The 21828-nt window shown below is 36.1% G+C and overlaps 1 protein-coding gene across 19 annotated transcripts in view; it reads right to left on the bottom strand.

The window, feature by feature from the left end:
- The window catches only part of LOC129574234 (neuronal calcium sensor 2), a 94528-nt gene that overhangs the window by 60933 nt on the left and 11767 nt on the right, over positions 1 to 21828 (bottom strand). The window contains exon 1 of one of the 19 annotated variants that reach the window (XM_055455922.1): positions 18 to 8053. The exons of 16 other annotated variants lie outside the window; for them this stretch is intronic. The gene's annotated coding sequence lies outside the window, so the exon portion shown is untranslated. Of the gene's footprint in view, positions 1 to 17; positions 8054 to 21828 lie in introns of those variants that run through there. 2 more of the 19 variants (XM_055455924.1, XM_055455918.1) reach the window with 2 other exon arrangements.

Genomic DNA, 21828 nt, shown 5'->3' with positions numbered 1-21828 from the left:
TTTGAGGGAAAATCTACCTAACTCTATTGCAGTTTGATATGAAAACGAGAAGAAGAAAAAAACTTCCAAATCAGATTTTCGGTAATTTTCAAATGCGTAGCAATTTTCTTATGAAATTTCGGTTGTTTTGTCATTTATCGTTTGCGTTTCACTAAATTCTTTGCTCTCTTAATTCTGTGATAATTTGTCGATTATTTTTTTTTTTTTCAATTTTTCGCTTACACTCGAATAACTTATTATATTGTAACAAAACACATAACACAAAACTGAAGCTGAATTTTCGACGCGCGTGTCAATTCTGTTATAGCACCACTACCACACAGAGCGTAGAATGTATACTACACGTACGCCAAATGGAACAGACTGAAATTCCTGTCGTGGAATTTCGGTTCGGTTTGCATTCGTTTTGTCGTGTCGTTCGTTATCGGTTGTGATGGTCTCTCGTCGCAATACACGCAAATACACTCTCACTACCTCAGTCAGGGCGCCACATCGTCGTTTTATCCACCTGTATGTTCCATACACACTGCTTCTATACACACATGTGCATGTGTACACAAAATGTTTGTCATATTACATGGGGTCAGCAGTAACTGTATTGGTAGTAGCAGCAGTTTTTCATAAATTCAAAGTGAAATAGGCGAGTTTTGGAAGAACGTTTTCATTTTTGAACCCAAATGTTCAGGATCGAGGCTAAAAAGAGCCAAAGATTCTGGCCAATTTATTTGATTTTCTTTTCTAAACTGACAAATTTAAAATGAAAATGAAAATGGGTAAATAATCAGCATTGAAAAGCGTTTGCAGGGGTGTTTGAATGACAATTCCCATGTATTCCATACACACACACACATACTAACACATTGATATTGCATTTGGTGCGATAACAACTACCAACGCAATTCATTCGCCATATTCTCGCGCTCGCTCTCTTCGTCGCTCTCCCAACCGAACGCACACATTGCCGCCCGTATTCGGAAAGCACCGCGAATCGTGTCGAAACAGCAACAGCCACAATGATAATGATACCCGAAAATCGAATCGACAGCAACAAATAGTTGCTGTTGCTGCTACTGCTGCCGCTTGTTGAGGAATTTACTTTGAGGAAAATGCGTTGAGGAGATGCTTTGATATTCTCGCAGGTAACAGCTCATTTCAAGCCCGAGCCGGGCTCATCAAACTTTTCCCCCGATTTTTTTTTATTTATCCCAAAATCTGTACATAAATATATGTAACACACACTACGCAGATGAGTGCAATTCTCCCTCGTTTCTCTGTCGCAATTTCGGAGCTGGCGAGTGAGCTTCGGCTCAAATACATAACAAACAGCAGCAGTGATAGCAACAACGAGGAAATAAAGTCTTTATTTATATGGTTGACTGAATCCCAAGAACTTGACCAATCACCATTTCATTCGATCGAAAGTAAATATTATTCTCTCTCTACCCCTTTCTCTCTCTCAATCTTACTATGTCTCTTTGTGTTTCGGTCTGGGGCAATAGAAAGTAGAGTGAATCGGTTTTTTTTTTGTTAATAGAAATTCGAAGATTTTCAAAATATCTGAAAGTTGGATTCAATTCGATGTCGTTTGATGAACGGGCATTGCTCGCGTAGCCGCAGTCTGTAAATGTCTTTATATGTGTGCTTTTTTATTCTTCGTCGTTTTGGCTCACTTACACACACAAAACGAGAGAAAGGCGAGGGAGAAAAGAGAGAAAGGTTCGTACATTTGTACATTGTATATTGTGCGGGCATCGAAAATTCTCCATTCCCATAAACTATAGAGTTTTTATGCTCAGAGAATAAAAGAGCGCGTGTGTGCAAAGAGGAAAAGAGAGTTTCGGTTCCTTCGCTCGAACACAAAGACGCATGTTCCTTGTATTCTCATCTGATGAGAGAGTGCGGTGTGTTGGTGTGTCGCTGTATTAGTGTGTGTGTGTGTATGTGTGTGTGTGAATGTTCCATCAGCGAACGCATACACAAATCATTTTTACACGGACTTGAGATCGCTTTCCTTGTAATTGTAAATGGATTTATGATATGTTGTTTTCAAGACCTGGCATCGGTCGCCCCGATATGCTGAGAGAGAGAGAGGCATCATTGTGCTCGCCACCTGATGTATTACTCAAACGAACGCATAAAGTGCTTGCATTTCAAATAGTTTGTCCGACGAAGACAAAAAACTGATAGTGATTCAGTTGAAACTATATGATTTGACGTTACGAACACTGCTGAATTATTCGGTGGGTACACCACAAAGTTGTTACTTGAAAGAAGGCAAAGTTTTCGAGTTTGCGATAAGGCACGAATGATGAATTCACGACAACTTGCCATTATAATCATTACTTGCTGTGGATTTGTGAGAAATAATTTTCGATAGTTTGCATTTTCCATGGAGTTCAGTCGATTCCATTTGGCGAATTAGCTCCGTTTGATTCATGGCCCAGGCTGTGTGTTCATTCTTTTTATGAAACTTTTCCGCAGCAAAATAATAATATATGATAAGCCACTTGAAGGTGGTTAATCTAACGTAAATTCTTGAGATTCCAATTAAATAAGTCGACTCCGTACAGTCCCAGACGAATACAAAAGCATCAATGCAGAGGCACGTCCATTGCCTAAAACGACGGCTTCATGAATTCATACGCCGCGTCATATCCAGTTCATGGAATTTTTATTGCCGTATCGAGTGCGAGTCGACAGATCTGGGTAGAAATTTCCATTCGCATGTAATAAAGAGTATCCGTTTGCAATGAACCTCTTTATCTGTTGCCCCGGTGGTTTTGTGCTTATTTTAAGGCGTCGAATTCGATTAGAATGGTGTTCCGTTCTGTACATCGGCACTCAGTCTCGCTCGTTATGCCATATTTGGTGGTATCGCGTGTGATTTGTCTTTGGCAAATGCATCGAATCAAAATTCAAATTGAAATGTGGGTGTTAAGAGTTGGTTCCATGGCTTACGATGCCATTATTGCTGAACGTTTACCGAAAATCTTGATATACCGTATGGCCGTAATAAATTTTCGAATTTTATTTGAACTTCGTGATCCAAATAATACAAAAAAAAACACGAAAATTAAGCCACAAACAAGGTCAAACTCCGAAACCATCAAAACAGCCAAGGCAAATTATTTTTCGACCACCATTTGAAGTTGGTGTTAGTTTTCGTGTTTCCCCTTCTCGCATTTTTTTTTCGTCGTTGAGGCTTGAAATAAAAACATAAAATGATGACAAAACGGCAATGCTGGTGGTCGTAAAACAAAGGTTAGCAATTGGTGTGTGTGTGTGTTTATCTCTTTCTCTTTCACTCACACACATATATATGTACATACACATACACAGCGAGTTATATAGGGAATAAAGTGGTAACAAAGGCGACGATCCATCGCTTTTAATCGAACCTGTAGAGTAGGAATGAAAAAAAAATACGTAGAGAACAAAAAGAGTTCCGACCGTAAAAGAACCTATACTTGGATAGTTCAGATCAAATGAATTAGTTTGGAACTGGCAAAAATCAAGAGGAAATGTCGAAGGTAGAAGTGTATCAGGAATTAACGTGATATGTTCAGCATACATTGTGAGTTTGCATCATTTTTCAATATCAATGGTAACAACAACGACGACGACGACGACGTCCAAGCACTTGTATTTAACGCATTTGGTGTGTTGTATGCATTATGCTTTTCCCAATTTTCGGCTTTACCTCGGCCTCACACATTTGACACGAAGCAAAGTTCGCTTTTTTCTTTCTTCTTTTACATTCTCGTCGTTGTTGTTCACTTCTCATTACGTATAATATTGGTACACCAACGTTGGTTGTGTCGTATGAAGTTTATAACACATTTCTAGGTAGTATGCCAAAAAGCTCACATAGTACCATTTATTGTGCGCTTTCGCTTGATTCCGAACTAGTATGTGTATATTAATGCCTGCTAGTCGATGACTTCAGTTGACATTTTCCATTATGCGCACATAACTTTCTTTTTAGTCATCTGTCTCTTTCGTTCTCATTCGCTCACACATAAAATCACACAGGTCGTTTGTTTCGCTCAGTCAGAATAATTTTTTTTTCGTTTGAGTTTTGTAGTTTTGTTTTATATACACTCATTGATAGTAAAACAATCGACCACCAACAAGAAAACATCGGTGGAAAAAAAGGAGAAATGACGTGAGAATAACAACAAAACAATATGGAACTATAGTTTTATAAACTAAAAAAAAAAAAGAGAGAGAGAGAGAGAGAGAGAGAGAGAGAGAGAGAGAGAGAGAGAAAGAAATTGTCGTACATAAACCTATTTGTTGGGGACGATTGACGCTGCGATACAACGTCGCAAAGTTACGCCATACTTGTCCTTTATGCCACACACAGGCACACACACTTTTTTCTCATAGAATTTTCCACGTCATTTTCGATTTAGTCAATTTACGTTTTATCGACAAATGAACTACTCAACCAATGTTGATATAATTTCGATGCGATTCTTTTCTCGCTCATATTCATCTATTTTGTCATTTATTTAAGTTGGCTGTCCAACTAATGCACTTCAATTATTCTCAGTGATTGCATTTTCTGTCCGACACATCACAATGCATTTACGAAAGTCAGAAATCGTTGATATGATCCATCGGAGAGAAGAAAATTCGAGCATTCAGATTCAACAGTATAAAAAAAAAACCAGAACAGGTTAAACTTTAGGCTCAGGTTGTGAAATATAACGGGTTCGTGTTATCAAGTCTCAAAAATGTGATGCGGTAAACGCTTTAGACCATTTCTTGCGACGCCTAATTTCTTTGCTCTTTTCATCTCTCGCCCTCTTTCTTTCTCTATTATATGATATACTTTGATACGCATACTTGCATAGTACATGTGTAATTCAAGGCTTGTTCAACTTGATTTTACACCATGTTTCAAGCGTATATATACATACTATATAAGGCTTTTTGCATGTTGCGAATATTGCGAAATATAATTTATTTCAAACTCCGAAAAAAAAACAAACTGCGAGCATGTGAAAAGGGAGAGCAGCCGGAATAAGGGCAACACGAGAGATGGGGAAAAAGAAAAAGAAAAGTGCAAACTCCGATGATTCACGGTCGGATTTGGGATGGTAATTGTTTCAACCGTGTCAAAGAGTATAATATCGAAATCGAAATCTCGACCGTAAATTTTAGATTTGAGAGGAAAATTTATTTGAGCTGCCGCTTTTCATACGATTTGTTTTTTTCTTCTTTGAGTTATGTTCTTCCAGAGCGAAGCATATACATATTTCACTTGACTTTTGTGACTTCGGCGAACATATTTTTTTTTATGGAACTCCTCCAACTTTTATATGCTTTACAATCACTTTTCAGTTGGGTGCGTGCATGGACTAGGATTTTTCAAATTTCCGGTAATAAAACATGCACGCCATATCAATCGATTTTCCAAAAAGCATCATTAAATTTCATCAATTGCCAATGATTTCAGTAAATTATGAAAAGGTCCTATGCGAAGGAAACAAAACCGTTTACCATGACAATACCGTCACTGAGTTTTATAATTATTCATTTATTTATTTATGTTAAATGTCACAAACATGACTAGATTATTTGTACATCAAAGGGAATTCGTGTAGAATGCAGTCAATTGTAGGAATGCGAGAGAGAATGTGTGTTCCGTTGTTCGCGGAGCCAATTAAAAGGTTTGTTTTCCGGACGTTTATATTACACTTCTCATCAGAAATTTTCATAATTAACCGATAAATTCGGTGATTTATATTCATATTAGTTGGGGGAACAAAGTATAAGGCATTTCGCTGGATTCTACAGCAGTCCGATAAACATCAGACCGACATTTAATTTTAGCGTGTATTTATTTTTTCGAAACCATTTATTGCCATCATTTGACCTTAGAATATATTTTTAACTATTCGTTTGCTTTTTTCCATCTGTTTTCCAACAAGATTTTTGTTACTTTGTCTTAAATTTAAGCTTCATAATCCACAATAATCTAGACTGTGCGTTGGAGATGTGGAGCGTCGAAATTTGCAACGAAAAAAAAAAAAAAAGAATGTTCTGATGAAATTGCGTAAGAGCTTTGAATGAGATTTGGTGCAACAATATAGTCGATTCGATTCATCTGACAGACGAAATTGATATTTTGCTCGCACAAAAGCACTTTCATTATTATTAAGAATCAACGGTTTATGATCGACTCATGCAGTTGATTCTAAAATTATTTTTTCAGCAGACTAATTTTGCTCAGACGGATCATTGCATGGACTGATCGAGTAAGCAATTAAGCTTTTTATACGTTCCGATTTTCACTCATTCATTACCGAAATTCATTCAATTCAAACGCGCCATGAAATTTTAAATTGAATGCTCGAATGTGGTTTCGCCACCATCCGTATTTCGCTCCATAAAATGTAAATTATTTCACTGTACACTTCAAATACACAGAACAAACGAAAAATATTGTCATTCCTTTTCGTATCACTTCAAATAACCATATTTTAGATTTGGATGCAATAGAAACACAGGGATTTATGGCCAAATCAATCAAGTGTATAAATGGGTTGGTCATGATATTTATCGTTACTCATATGTGGCAATACAAAGTAGGAGTTCAAGTGCTATTTCATATACTCTTGTTGGTTCCATGCTACGGGAAAAATCGTAAAAAAGCTACTTGTTTGTTTTATTCATGCAAAACCTACTCATAAAAAGTAGCATTTTTCATTTCTTCCAATTATTCGTTTTGACTCGTTACATATTCGAACATTCCGGCAACGGATTGTTTGTTGGGACCTCATATTCGTTTGAAATGCTTTCCAAAAATGTTTTTAACTGACATCTCTCGCATTTACATACATTTGTTTATGATCATTCAATTCATTTGTTCTCCTTGTTTTCTTGCCATAGAATTATTTTCGCGAGATCTGCGTAGATCAAAATCCAAATACGAAAATAAATAAATTGATTGCAAGAGTTCAATTTTTTGCTTTCACTATTTGTCTAATGCGAATATCAGCAACGAAGTGTAAAATGAATTCGGAAGCAATGAAAACTTGTACAAGTTCCGAACAATAATCATAATCAGAGAGTTTCTCATCATCTTGGCATAGAGATCGACAAACCAAACTAAGAAAGTGAAAATAAGAGAAAGAAAACGTTTAGTGGCTGGTTGAGATTAAGAATTATCACATCGAAAATAAAAGTTGGTGCAGTTCGTTGAACTGGATGAGACGATTGTTTTTCGTGATAGTGTGGAAAAGAAACGGAGAATAAACTCAAGAGTTTTTCAATAAAACAAGCAAAAGTACTAGAAATGGTTCAAACTGATGATATTGTTGGCTCAGTGCAAGAACAAGAATTGAATGAGTGAGTGAGTGTGTTGGTGCGACAGAATGCGCATTTTGCCATAAACGCCGCAGTATGAGGTGAGCTCTCGGATATTACGATTTTTTGAATCGGCTGCAGTGAGTAGTTGGATAAAAGGGCGCACGAAAGGCAGTCCACATTAATGAAAGCAACACTCTCAGCCAACAAACGTGCGCACATCCACAGGCAGACACCCAACACTCGAGAAAGAAAGAGAGAGAGAGAGAAAGTATGGATTGAAATCCATTATTTTGTAACGCTAAAAATATGGGCCGATTTTTTGCCACACCGTGTTCTTCGCACCGCGTGTTTTTATGAATCAATATTGATTAAATGAACTCTGCTGATTTGAGATATGAAAATCAACTCAATTACCCAGAACTGAGCACAGCTCGCACCGTGTGCTCCCTATTCACTAAATCTCCCTATTCATCGTGTGCTCACTTGTGTGCATATATATATATATATATATACACGTTCGAAAAATGCAGGTAGCGCGCGAGGGAACAATTTGATAAATGGTACGATTGAATGATTTTTCAATTTTGTTCGTATTTTTTTCACCACTCGCCAATATTCGTAATTACGAATTTATCGCCCTACTGTGTTTTCGCCCCAAACTGTCAAACAATTTTTCAATTTTTCCGTACATTTGTACTTCCGTTTACATACATACACACACACACACACAAAACCATCCAATTCCGGTTTTCATGCACAGTATGTTCTAGTTGTTGTATTTATTTAATTCACAATCGAAAATTGAATGGTTTGGAGCGAAAATGTAATACAGAAAAGTTGAGCGGAAAAATGTCAAATGAAAACGGATAGCTAAATAGTTCACTATAGTTTACTATACAGTTTACTATATAGCTATCCCTTTTCCGCTCATTCATCATCGACATTTTTCCGCTCAACTTTTCTATATTACATTTTCGCTCCAAACCATTCAATTATGCTGACAGTGTGAGCTCATGAAAGTTTAGGATAAGATTAGCTGTGAAAGCACAAAGTTTGCTTCGCAAAATGCTTATTTTTAATTCTTTTCAAGCATAAAGCTTGTATTAGGCATATTCAATGACACCCAATATTGTAATTGATTTCCCTGCACTTGGGCACTACACGAAATGTAGAGCTATTGTTCTGATTTGATTAAATACATTTCAAGGCCCTTTGAGATTGAAGAAACTTTCTATATTACACCCATAATAATTGTTAACTGTTCCCTACGAAAACAACAGGTTATCTTTGAAAACAATTCTCTTCTTTCCCATTACCACGTGTGGTAGTCAGCATTACTGTTTTTATCCACATTTTGTTTTTTTCGAGAAGGAAGATTTCTAATTATGCATTTTACGTGATAGCATAATTGGCTGTAAAATAACAAAGTCTAGAGCAAAAACTCAGAAGCTCAAGAGCACAAAACTTTGCTCAGCTCTGTGATCTCGTTTTCTGTTTTTCAATTTGCCTCATATGCAGTATTTTAGTAGTTTTTATACACTTTAATTGCGACAAAAATAAATTGGGCAAAATATTTGGAAAAGAAACGAACAAGTGGGGCGCATAACATTCTGGTGGCGGCTGAATTTCTGGATAACGTTCGGATGTGCGCACACTTTTAGGCGTTTTCAGGTGCTAGAGATCCATTTTCATATAATTACATTCGCATTTATTCATTTTTTAAAGCTTTGGCAACCTCTAAATTGAACACACAATAGAAATTATCCGTGGAAGAGTCTGAAAAGTTGGGAATTCAGCAAGAAAACGTCACTTCACTGGTTGAATTGTTGGTAATTTAAAAGATTGTATCCGTTACACAATATAAAAATGCATACACACAATGGTTCAGATTTTTGGTACAATGGATTTTCGTAAAAAAAAACAAAACGAAAAAAGATTTTATTTAAACGAATTGTACCAAAAATCTGAACCACAGGGAAGCCCTGTGTGTATGATTCAATGATTGACGATTGACGTGGAGATGAAGATACGCTTTCTAGTTTGTAGTATTTGTAGTGATAATAGTAAATGTGCAACAAAACCGAACGAAGGCGAATTCGACAAAGAGCAGGAGAAAGAACAAGTAAAATATGCAATGTAATTTGAAGAAGAAACGTGATTTGCATGTAGTGTTCTTGTTAGACCTGTGCACGCTTTAGGTCAACTAGCAGACATTGTGGCAACGGATACTCAGTGTTTGTATTCCATTTCAAGTTAGCTTTAATCAGAAACAAATCGATAGCCATGTAAATGCTCCAAGTGTCATATGTTTGGTTCGGGGGAATTGGCTCTTCTTTTTGCCTTTGCTTTGGTGCTCTGGTATAAACACGAAAGATAGACCGACAGATCGATCGATAGCATGTAAAAATTGGTTAAACAACGGAATTGGCTAGCATACGTGTCCCAATATGTGAAAATTAGAACCGAACACAATCGATTACCAAAGGAAAAGAAAGCAACACTTAACTTGAAATCAGAAAAATGGTGAATAATAATGCTTAAAATAAACCCATCCTCCTTCATCTTGTGTGCGTGTGCTATGAAAACATCAATCCTACCGAAATGCTTGGTCGAAATAGTTGCATGCAACTCATGCAATAACGTAAATTCTTTTAAAATCCGTGCAAATGGGTTCTTCTGGCATTTTACACTTTGAAAAACCGGGGATGTTCTGAGAGGTATTAACAAGGTTTATTTTCATTTATATTCTATAGATCATTTTCAACGTTGGAGCTTTGCAACGTAATTTCTAATGGATGAATTTTTGTAGCACAGATGTATGAAACATAGCGCCTGCGAAAATGAGCACATGGTCTCATCGGTGCAGGCAACACCATGAGTTGCTTTATGCTATTCTGAGTACTCATCTGACCTCGATACATTGTTTGTGATTAGGTGTAAGAATACGCATATCAATCAGAACCTGCAGCGAATGAATTGAATGTTTCTTTTGATGTGCCTATAATATTGCTCGAAAGCATGTTAGACGACAATTGATACACATATACACCCATTGATCAAGGTGGATTGGGGAAGGGGAACTGTAAGTGCTATCAAATTGAATCGGAATTAATCTTATGGACAAGTTTTCCTCCACACTATCCACACATCACCGTCCGTCGAATGGATAATTCAATATTAAATTATATACATAAATAAATCGAATTGCATTTGAAGTCATCAATAATCAATAATAATATCTGGTAGTCGTCGTCATGTATCAATTTGAATGAAACAGCGGAGAATATTTTAATGGCAATGCAACTGTGATTGTTATAATGGAAAGCATATGAAATGATAGTGGCGTGCGCGCAAACGTGCGACTGAGCCAGCACACACATGCACACGCACACGCACGAACACACAGCCGATCATTTACCAATGTTAAACTTCATCATTTGGGATATTAACATTAAGTTGTTAATAACATTCGTGCGAAGCAAATATGATTTCAAATCAAATTAAATTGATTCATTTCACAAAGTGTTTTCATTGATTTGCCGTCTAATAACCACTGCCTTAGTTTTTTTTCTCTCTCTCTCTCTCCATTCCGTGGTTTCTATTGTGGTTGCAAACGAATTTTAAATGCTAGATTTTAGCGATAGGGTTTTTGTTGGTGACCGAAACAGAAAAAAATCGTCGTCGTCGGGGGCAGTGTTTAGGTTTGTTCGTCTTCCAATGCCACTTCAACATTCAGCTCACCAAACTCTTGTGGCAATTATGAATAATGCGGCATATAGTCGTAAATGGCATCGAGCTGGCGCCAACTTCGATTAAATCCAAAGACCTCTGCTTTTCATAAAATGCGATATTTAAAAAAAATTACACACAAACCAATGCAAGAGACAACAATTTCACTATTTGTGTACTTGCAATCGTACAAAACACATGTATTCCGATCGATATATATATATATATATATATGCATATATATGCGAGCACACACACAATGGTCCCGACAGCAAATCATATTATGCATTTTTCATTCAAAACTTTTCGTGTTGAAAGAGATACAATTTAGTGTTTTTAAAATGTCATGTACTGTGCATAGTTTAGTTGAAAATATTCCAGGTCCAATAATTACTGTCATTATTGTGGGATTCACGGTAATAGTATTGACAATTTATCGTGGCTTTTGTTTTTGCTTTCGTTTCATGTTTTCAGTATACATTCTGCTGGATGGTAGATAACTGAATACGGAAGATGAGGGCACTACTCGAGCACTGTCATTCAAAATCTTTTGAACTATTCATTTATTGTGGTTATGATCAAATTTGAGCATAGTTTTTTTTTGTATAGGTAAAAGAGAGGAGGCGAAACTGTAGCAGAATGCGGGAATTCACAAGGCCAGCGATAGCAGGAGACAATGAGAAGAATGTGAATTATACTCAATGTACATGTGAGGTAATACACTCTGACGTTGTTTGGGGCATGTGGAAAAAAGCAACTCGACAATGAATAGAATATGATACGTTCAAGTGTTAATAGAGAATCACTCAGCATATTTTCACTTCTTCTCACGCTCGGAGCGGCTACTGATCGAACTCTCCGATATGGATCATTCAGAAAAGTCTCTGTGCCAACATTATATCAATAGTACAACAAGATAAAAGCTAACCAAAGTGGCTTCAATATCAAAGTGCCGTTCACCCGCTACACAATCCAGCTAATTCAGTGCATGCATTCCTCATATTGATGTGCAGTGACGACTGAAAGTCGTCAAAAGCACCGTCTACACCTTTAGATGTGTGTGTGTGTGTTTTTTTTTTAATTTTCGTTTTTTCATTGGACTATCGACTATCGTCCGCTTGAAATGCAACCCGCTTTCACTCATTCCGATTGCATTTTCAGCCAACAATGGCAGTCTCTGTACCAGCAGTGATGCACCATGCACAATAGCATAGGCTCCATGCAACGAGTACCAAACAGCCATGTTTCATCTAATGAATAGCAATCACACAAAGTTATCGAGCGAACGTGCAATGAACCGCTGGCATCAACTCAATGCGATGTCGTTATCCATTTTTCCTATGTGTCGTCATGTGGATGTGGGTGAATGCGTGTGTTCGCCATTCCTCAGCTTTCCACTACCGAGATTGCGATAGAGAGACCATTTGTTGGATCAATGCACATAAATCGCTACCAATCTCCGTTGCCCGTTACCCGTTGCCTATTTTATCCTATTCGCCCTCTTTTTCCCATTCTCATTCCCGCTCTCCAGTCAGGCTGCTTTTTTAATGCTCACTCACAGATAGATGGATAAATAATTAAACATTGATTGTTTGGCGATTTCACTATGAATTATACTATATGCGCTTTTGCCATTTGCGATTCATCCGTCATTCGGAACAATTCATGTAAAAACACTTGAATGGACAACGCTGTGGAGTGCGCACTCAATTTCATATCGCATCTATTTTGCCTATATGTTTCTTCATAGATTAAAAACCATTACCGTTCGATTTTATCTCTTTCGCATTCATTACAATGCTCTTCCATTTTATGGTAAATTTGAATCACCCTCTGCCTTTCATTTGCAGTGAATATTTTGCTAAAACAGCCATTTTCACCTGCAATCGCTCCAGAAGCGGATAAATAAAAACAAATGCAAGAAATCCGATCCAAATGTGGCGTTCACAAAATGTTTTGTGCATCAATATTTGAGATATTTGGTTGAGATGTAGAGGTACATAGGTTGAGATGTAGAGGAACGTGAATTTTTTCTTTCAAATTTAATTTTTCTGGAAAGAAATTTTGTTTTAAGCTTTTCCACCCCACATATCCATGGGTGAGATTGAGAGTGGAGTATGTTTTTTCTTCGATTTATATTTTTGAAAAGGCGAGTATGTTTTCTGATGATTCTGTTGCCGTTAAAGTGGAGTATGTTGTAGCACCGTCTAGCCTCCGCGGTCTTCATGGTTTTCGCGCAACTGATAAAAGATAACAACATGGTGTCTTCAGCAAAGTTGTAGTACTCGAGGTCTTCTATAACTAAGCTGAAGACAGTTATCACTTATCTCTCATCAGTTGCGCGCAAATCGCGCACATAAAAAAGCAAATTTTATATAGAAGTTTTTTTTTCTTATCATTTTTCGCACTTTTCGCGGAACTGATAAGAGATAAGAGATAACTGACTTCAGCAATGTTATAGAAGACTTCGAGTGCTACAACTTTGCCGAAGACACCAAGTTGTTATCTCTTATCAGTTCCACGGAAACCGTGAAAAGCCGCGAGAACCCGCAAAAAACAAACATACTCGCTTTTAACCATTTTTAAGTCGACAGAAACTTGCTCTTCTCTTTCGTAACAAAGTCAATGAAACATACACTACTCTCAATCTCACACATAGATATAAAGCGAAGTATATGTTATAACAATTTAATCAATTTTATTCTTAAATCTTTATCATCAGCAGAAATATTGACAAGGATCCAATTTGTTGTGTAATAAGTCAATGTTCTCAACATTAATTCATTTCAAGTACTCAATCAACTGAACGTTAATCAAGTTTAGATTATCGATGGTTTGTCGATTATGTGCCGGAGGGCACCAAAAATAGTTGTTGTTTTTTTTTCACACGGAAACAATAACAAACGTGTTATCCGCAAAAAAAGATCATGAAACATCGTTAATCGACCTGTCAATGGCAACATGCAAATGACAGCGAAACTGTAGCGAAAAAAAAATGAAACCGAAGCAGCGCGACAAAAAGTTAAATTGATTCCTCGGTATTGCAAATTTTGCGAATATTTCGCATTTTTCTGCGTACATTTTGTTTCAAATGTGGTTTCGGTTAAGTTGGATGTTTGAATGCGAAACAAAATCACCCCATGCTGTTGACGGCTGTTGAGTTTATTATTTCGTTTTTCGCATTCACCGGATATGTGTTGTCATTGCAATAACCGTTCTTCTCGAGTTGACACACACTTATTGATGTGCACTATGCTTGGCTGTCCTCTCGTTCTGCTGGTTGCTCGAGTATGGTGTATTACGCTACTATTTTTGGTTTTGTGTGATGAATCGATGATTATGTATACGTGTATGCGCGCACGCTATTTCTGCCGTTTTTGTTCATCATTATTATTATATGTTCACGGATGCGGTGAAATGTGTCGGGCCATTTTCACGTACAAAGTGCTAAACGCTTATTTCTTGTATTTAGCTATATGACATTCAGCAGCCAATCATCATGCTTTTGCAAAGCGCAAATATTTGCACAAAATGTAGCACGTATGAGTCATAAAATTAATAAATGTGTGATAAAATACATTGTCTGAGCATCCAAAAAATGTTGCGGCCTGAACAAAATGTCCTAACCGAACTTTCCTACGCACACACATACACACTCGCAATCTGAATCATTTCAATTTACTTCATTTCTGTTCTGATTACCGCAATTCATATGCTTGCGTCTTGTGTTCGATATGGTTGAAGGAATAAATAACGATTTTCTTCTCATAACAAATTAATTCAATGCCAATCACGTATATTTTATCCGAATATTGTGTATATAATGTTTATACCACTTGGCTAAAGGCATCTGTCACCGGTCAGTATTGTTCTCCATTTTTAAGGGCGTTGTTTCGATTTACATACAATTCTTCGGAAAGTTCAAAAAGTTCCGATTTTAAATCGAATAAGGACCTTTTTCGAGCAAATCTTATATAAAAGGTGGCCAGACGTCTTCTCTTTACGAGGGCAGTCCTTGATTTTGAATTCAGTCCTCGCGTCCTCGCAAAATTTTAAAAATTATCTGAAAACGTACGAAATATCCTCGTTTTTATAAAGAAACACATTTATTATTATATGATTTTTTCAGTTATTTAAGATTTTCACTCAAATATGATGCAAATTCGATTTTTATCTGCTGAATTTGACTAAATTACCATGAATAATGAACCATAGGGGCCTTTGCTTGAGCAAAAGGCGCGTACGATACTAACGAAACAATGTGGTATTTTTGCATATGTGTGAGTCTACTTTGTATTATGATGAACGTAAAAGATACGTTGTGTCAATAGACAAATTGGCGTATAAACAAGACTGATTTCTTGTGTATTAATTTCGGTCTTGCTTAGATTTTTTCATAAAATATTGAGAAAAAAAACATATCATTTTGTTCTTATTCGTTATGATTTCGCAATACAGTGTAAACAATATTGCATGAGATGAGACAAAACATAAGAAGATGGTACTTTCAAATGGTATATTACACACTGCAATAATTTCAAGAGTTTAGAAATGCGAACATCATAAAGTTGACCCATTTTTAAAATGTGACATATTTTCCGGATTATCAAAAATGTTGAAAACAAGATTTCTAAATATTTTACTTTTATGTGAATATTATTCGTATAGTATTTTAAGAGCTCGAACCGATGATATATTTCATTCAGTTGGAAAAATTATTTTCACTGAATTTGTCTGAGTCAGCGTTTTCAATCAAACAACAACATCGGGTGAATCAAGGCCTTAATCTAAAATGGAAAAACACATTTTTGTTTCTTGAAGATAAAATTCCCGAAAGATTTCCAAAATTCGGGGAAAAAAATTTGGCAGAGCTGATTCGACTTAACGACACTGAACCAAGTATGAACGTTTTAATCAAGAAAAATTTCTGTATCAATGATGACGTTTGAATGCATATAGAATAAAAAAAATAGAACAACGACGTGAATTTTTACACGTTAATTTTGACACAAAATAAATTTTTAGTGACAAGTTCTTATAATAATTCAAATGTCATCGTTTTTAATCATTTTCCCGGGGATTTGTCCTCATTTTTTCCCAGAACCTTACTTAGCTAAAAACTGATTTGAGTCTCATAAAAGCTTAAGTATTGTTTTTTCTTGCTAAGTTCAAGTTAGATGAATCATAAAATATATACACACTAAAAAATATCTGTAAGAATCTGCACGATGATACCAATCAAACTTGGATTTATATGACAAATTGTGTAATTTCAAATAAATCAATGAATCGGTCAATACTATTACCCGATATACGCAACTGTCGAATGTTTGCGTCAACTTTGAAACATTAAAAATTACACGATATTTTAACGTTTCACACGATTTGTCATATAAATCCAAGTTTGATTGGTATCATCGTGCAGATTCTTACAGATATTTTTCTATGTGTAGTGATGTCTTTTGCCCTCAAAAATCATCAATTTATCGAAACAAACATTGGTTGATTTACAATAATATTTACACAGTTTTTATTTTAAAAGCTAAAATGTTCTAAAACACGAATGAAGTGGATGTTTTATTGGTTTATGCATCAAAGTAATTCGATGGGAACAGGCATGTTATAAAGCCTAGTGAAGTCAAATGAACATTAACATGTTGTTCCAAACAAAAAGTATTCGCCACCAAGTCAACTTCGTGGCTTGACAATATGTTGTTTAAGCAATACGCTGAAAATGAGGCAATGGCATTTTTTTCTGTTGTTTCCATAGCTTTCAACAAAGAAAAGTTTTTGTTCATAATTCTATTATGATGTTAGATTTTTTTTTGTGAGTGTTTTCTGTTCTCATTCCAATCCGCGTTCTATATTAGACGTGCATGCATTGAGAGAATATTGAATGTACATGTTAACATACATTTCTATTGAATTCACTAATTCTGACCGGGTCTTTTTGTTCTTTGTGATTTTTCGTTGTAATCTATGCCCAGTCACACCTGCATGTGTTCAAAATGCAAATTTCCGCCGGGAAACTATCTACTGGAGACAAAATACGGCACTGAACCTCCGAATAAAAACATTCACGTCTACCGAAAAATGTACGTTCATTTTCATCATATCGCATTGCCCATTATTACCTGTTCTCTCTCGTGTTTTGTGCGCTCTGGCTTTGCTTTGTGTGAAAAAGGAATCAACCTTTTTGCAATACATATGTAGGTATACAATATAGAATTTTACGTTTTGCCAAAACGTAAAAACCAAAAGTGAAAAACCCTTGACTTACAAAACAGTATCATTATTTTCATTCTAATTTTTATGCGGCGCCTGAGTCGTTGTTTTCCATTCCGACTCACTCGAACATTTTTATTCGGTGACTTTTAATGTACACGTGGGATCTATTACATCTATTACGAAAGCCGAGAAACAAAACACGTTTGCCGCACAGCGTGTACTGAGATCGAGAGATGTAGAGTGTGAGAAAAAAAAACCCGGAGAGAATGGGACAGTGAAAATGAATGCGAGCGACCGAAAGCGATAGCAACACAACGAAATGAAAGTAATATCGCATTCGCATATGTTTATCCATTATAGATGTGAAACGGTGTATGGATGTGGAACATCACGATATATGCACAAAAGTTTTACTCTGTTACTTTGTGACTGGGAGTGAGTGAGAGAGACAGAGAGAGAAAAAGAGCAGGAGACAAGTGTCAGTGGGAGAGTGAGAGCGACAGAGTGGGTCTGAGTTTGTTGTCTGAAATCGTGTGCCTTCGTTAATAAAACTGTAACTCTCAATAGGATATATTGCAGATTATAAATACAATGTTAAACATATTCGTTTGCTGGAATGTGGCAAAGACATTCTTTGTACCATAGTAGGTTTTCCACTTTATTGGCTAAACCCACGTTGCCCCTCATCAATACCGTCGCCATCTATCGCCCTGTACATTTGTATGAAATGTGTGATTCGTACATGCAGCATATTTCAGTAGAGAAAAAGTGTTTATCATTTGGTTTTCGATTATATACACAATTTCGACCGCACGAAAGCCAATCAAATCCAAATACAATACAAGGGAAATTACATACACACTAGTCAACATATACATTGAAATGTACTTGAACAAAATACATCAATATACATATGCGCACTATACTGGGATATACCCAAGCTAGAGAAAAACAAATTAAATGACAACCAAATAAATGTTACTCACTTCAGCTGGGCGATGTGACACACACACGAGAACATTCGGTACATGGTTTTAACCGATTTTTCCCCGGGGAATCATCTGTTGCAATAATTCTATGCCGCACTTAATCTCTATCGTTCACTCTTACTCTGTTTTCTTTATCATAGCCAAATCAATGCAAAGAAAATAAAACAGTACTCGTCGTAACAATGCAGAAAATATAAAATCTCAGTCTCTCTTTCTCTCCCCTTCTCACTGTATCATTACATCTTTCTTTTTTCTTCACAGTAAACACGATGGTTCTAACTTTTAGAACCGCAATATGAAATTTGACACTAAAATCCATTTGAGTACCATTTGTACTAGAAAAAGTTCAAAATGAACTAAATCAAAAATCAAAGCTTCATGTATTTATTATAGAATTTTTGAACTTTTTCTATGGCAAATGGTACTAAAACAAAGTTAAGTGTCAAATCTCAACATTGCTAGAATCATTGTGTTAACTGTGCTATGTTGTTTTGGCCCTAACATCGTATGTGCTCTCAAAATCAACTACAATCTACGTTTCGGTGGCGAGCAACTGTAAAACCTTAGAAAAATTTACATTCAATGAAAGCAAATCCATTTCCTTTACCAAATACCTTGAAATTCACGGATTTCATAAGGATCTGCGAGTAATGAGATAGAAAAAAATAACAAGCATTTGCTTTAGCCCACAAAGCACTCAAACATTAATAAAGCTTAGCAAGCAAGCAAAGGAGTCCGCTTCGTTTCGTTTCGTTTATTTTAAATGGATTGCTATTGAATCATAGAAATATGCAATTTAACTGTGAACTTTACATAATTCGATGATTTGGTTTTGTATGATGGTCAGGCCACCACCACCAACAACATCATTACCCCATGAAAGTACAGTATACGAAAAATTAGACAGACAGGCGGAGGTATAGCGAATGAGTTTTGGCAAGTTTCAAGGTGTTTTTCTTATTTGCTCAATGTTTCACATCTTCCGGTCGAATTTAATATCGCATTCGACATTCACATCATTGTAATATTTCAACGAATGTTTCATCAGGTTTTTCTGTTTCACTTTCCATACAGATTTGCGGAATCAACAAAGCTAGTATCATTGCATTTGGATTACACCAATTTATTGTTGCAGGCAACTATATTTCATGACATGGAGTGTACGTGTAGTTTTGGGGGCGAAATAGACACGACGATATCAAACGAACTATGAACACCAGAATGCTGAATTATCCAAAATGTTTTATTCGTCGAATTTCGTAGCTTTAAATTCCGTGCAAGTGTTCAGCACCGCATAGTACAGCACGGGCTGGCAGCAGCTTGGCCAATTATTTTGTAGCCGCTTGAAAAATGCACGATGGCATATTTGCACAAGCAAATCAAAATGGATTTTGTATATTGTACCGAACCATGAATGGCGTGATTTCATTTAGTTTTCGACTATGGCCAGCTAAATAACCTCGTTCGCATCAATTTTCGCATGAAGAAAAAATACATATACAAAAATATCCTAATAAAATTAACACTTCAATTGTACATAAATCTACGTTTCAATGAGGATACAATGGTACAATCAGGAGTTTCATTCAAATCCGTGGTGTACTTGTACATTATAATTCAGTTACAATATGGGGTGCCAAGATCAATCCGGTCGGCTACAATGTATTATTTGAGCGCTGTGTATTTCGTTCGTCAATTGACTTTTGGATAATTTCCTAATTTTAAATGAGTCTATGAATATACTTTTCATGCCATTGTAGTGATACGTTTACAAGTTGAGAATCAACGTAACGATATTTTTGCTAAAGGCATTTTCTTTCTGAAAAAAAAATCCAGAGAAAAAAGTTTTTTTAACGCTCTTAATCCAAATAAATAGCAGAAAAAAAAAACATGAACCATACTCTTTTAGAATGGGCTCAAAGCGAGTTTTTACACGCATTTCAGACCGAACGAAAATATACTGAATATAAATGGTAGTGGTGGCTACGATAGGGGGTCGAACAATATATATATATATATGTATGTGTGAGTGTGAGAGAGTGGGAGGGAAGAAGGAAAAGGAGACAGAGTACAAAAAGAATAACAAAAATTTACAAAACCAAATGGAATGGTCGTTTATAATGGAGCTTTTTCCAGTGCTACATACAAATTTAATTAAAGTTTTTATATGTGCACAGAGCAGCTTCGAGCAATTTCCGAGCACTGCTTATGACCAGGGCGCACATTTCAAACCTCATGAAATGCGTGTTAATCACACTAGGACCAAATAAAACATGCAAACTATCGTCGCGCTAACACGTTAAGCCAAAGACAAGTTCAATAATCGTGTCTCCATCTATAATAGATGTCAATAACTATCAAAAGCTATTCCACGATAATCAACGTTCGATTTTGTTTATTTTCAAATTTATGCGAAAATAGTTTAATATCGTGCCGCCACCTGCTCCATTAGACTTATAATCATTTTTCATCCATGGCATATGCATTGTACATATCCAACTGGCCTAACCTTGTACAGAGAATATTCACTAACCACTTGGCTTGCTATGGACATGCACAAAAAACAACAATAATAACAACATCAATGAGCAAAATCAACTGTAGCACTTCAAGGCAAAATTTATAGCATATAGTATAGTTGTAAAGCATACCACGACCGCAAAACACTGCAGAGTTTACAAGGCTTCAATGAAATTCGATTTTGTTTCACAAGCGATAGTAAAGCACATCGAGAACGTGGTATTTCATGCAGGCAATATCGATAATTGCTCAGTAAAATATTGAAAACTCATAGAGTGCTGTAAAATTATCACCGACAGTTAAAAACCGTATCGTTAAACGAGTTGCCAGGTCATAGCAAAACACATACACACTGTGTGTCACGCCGTTCATCCTGTTACTGCTGTGTCATCACATTTTTAAAACTGCCATAAATATTTGCCGCCTTTTTTTTCTGTTTTTTTTTCTTCTGCTAACGGTAACTTTTATTCACTGCTTGTGCTAACATGTGTTGCACATATATTTCTTGAATAAATTTCCTCGTTAATGCGATGCTCATAAAGGGCGACAACGATTGTTTACAAATCGAGGTGTTAACACTCAAATTCACCATTTTCATATTTATCGAAATTGTAATAACATAAAAAATGTCTATTTCCGAGAGAGTGAAAAGAAAAGAAGTCAGTACTCAATATGAGCGACTGATATCGCGTGAAGAAGTGAGTAAAAACATACCGATTTCGTAGTTTTCAACACCAGATGCAACAACACATACACATATATAACAAAATTGGTCACTTATTAAGAGGAGGTATCTGCAAACAAATTATATAAATTGGGCTTCCACTCCATTAGCAAATGAGTTTTGTGCCGCATTTAATCATCGGCTCAAAACATTGCAAATAAAAGACCATTTTCAATTTCAATGAAAGCATATGGTACACTTTCAATCATTCGAATCGAACGAATTTAAATTGAACATTTTCGAAAATTCGAATTTCGTGCGTGGATAAAAAAGAGTTATATTGAATTTATCTAGTAGTTTGCTTTAGTCACTTCATTT

This window comes from Sitodiplosis mosellana, unplaced genomic scaffold (genome assembly GCF_009176505.1).
Source record: "Sitodiplosis mosellana isolate CC-2019 unplaced genomic scaffold, AAFC_SMos_1.0 Smas_scaffold_6150, whole genome shotgun sequence".
Lineage (NCBI taxonomy): Eukaryota > Metazoa > Arthropoda > Insecta > Diptera > Cecidomyiidae > Sitodiplosis > Sitodiplosis mosellana.
The sequence above is the reverse complement of the archived record's forward strand: the minus strand, read 5'-3'. Positions and strand labels throughout refer to the sequence as shown.